Genomic DNA, 1,196 nt, shown 5'->3' on the forward strand with positions numbered 1-1,196 from the left:
GTTCAGCCTGTCCACTTCTCTATCCACCCATATATCCATGTTTGCCTTCACTGACAACACAGTATTGTATGTGCAAAAGAGTTCATCTTTGTTGTCTGTACCTCCCACACACCTCTGTATGATTTCCTCTTTGTCAATGTCACTGTGCTGATCACATACATTTGGTATATTGCACTTCTCTTCACCCAAATCAATAGATTAAGGATCTATTTTTTTAGAACAGATGCAATTCTTAGGGTTCAACTTTCTTGCATTCTATAGCACCCCTCAGATTTCCTAACCTTCCTATCACTTCTCAAAAATAAGCCAGGATGCCCTGCCACACACAGAATCCTCTACCACTGCCTCACCCACCCTCATCAAGTCCGCAGCCTTCAACCCAAGAGCTAACTTTTCCTATTTACCTTAAGCTTCTAAGAAAACCACTGTTTGAATATTCTCATGTGGCTTCCAGTCTCGGTCTGTCTCTGACTCCCTCTGTCTCTCTGTCTCTCCCTGTCTCTCGTCTTCCCTCCTCACCCTCCATCCCTCCTTCCTTTCCTCCTCTCTCCCTTCCTCTCTCACTCTCTCATTCCTTCCCTTTCTTCCTTTTGTCCCATTATTGCCTTATTGTTTTCTTTATTATTGTTCAGTGCCTCAATCCTACAAATATCAATGAGCCACTCACACTGAAGAGCCCAGATTCCCAAGCCTATGTTGATTCACTGCATTTTTCTTTAGTTAAAAGAATAAGCCTGTTTCTCATATCTGAAACTTTCCATTTCTGTGCAGTAGTGGTAAGGGGTACAGGGTCTTCACTGGAGTCAGATGATCTGCAAGATCAAGCAAAATGTGGACCAAAATCTTCCTTGTTGAGAAGAAGAAGTTTTACATGAAAACCTACCTTATGACTTTAGCAAGAATAAAACATAACAGACTTCAGAGAGGTGGCAAAGCAAAGGCTGCCGGTAGTTGGAATAGGAAATTTACACACATTTGAAGAAGTTTAGGTGTAAAACTGAGAAGAAGGGATAGAGTATTAGATGTATGGATGGAAAGAGGGTAGTGAGGTGGAAAATATCCTAGCAAATATGTAAGACTGAGTTAAAATATTTCACAGCAATCTGAATCTAACCAATCTAAATGTATTTGATATAATAAATATCATAATTCCAAAAGTTCTATGGACTGCTAAAAGAACTAACAAATCTGTCCTG

This window comes from Orycteropus afer, unplaced genomic scaffold, assembly GCF_000298275.1.
Source record: "Orycteropus afer afer isolate SDZICR_OR568_19922 unplaced genomic scaffold, OryAfe1.0 scaffold00736, whole genome shotgun sequence".
Classification (NCBI taxonomy): domain Eukaryota; kingdom Metazoa; phylum Chordata; class Mammalia; order Tubulidentata; family Orycteropodidae; genus Orycteropus; species Orycteropus afer.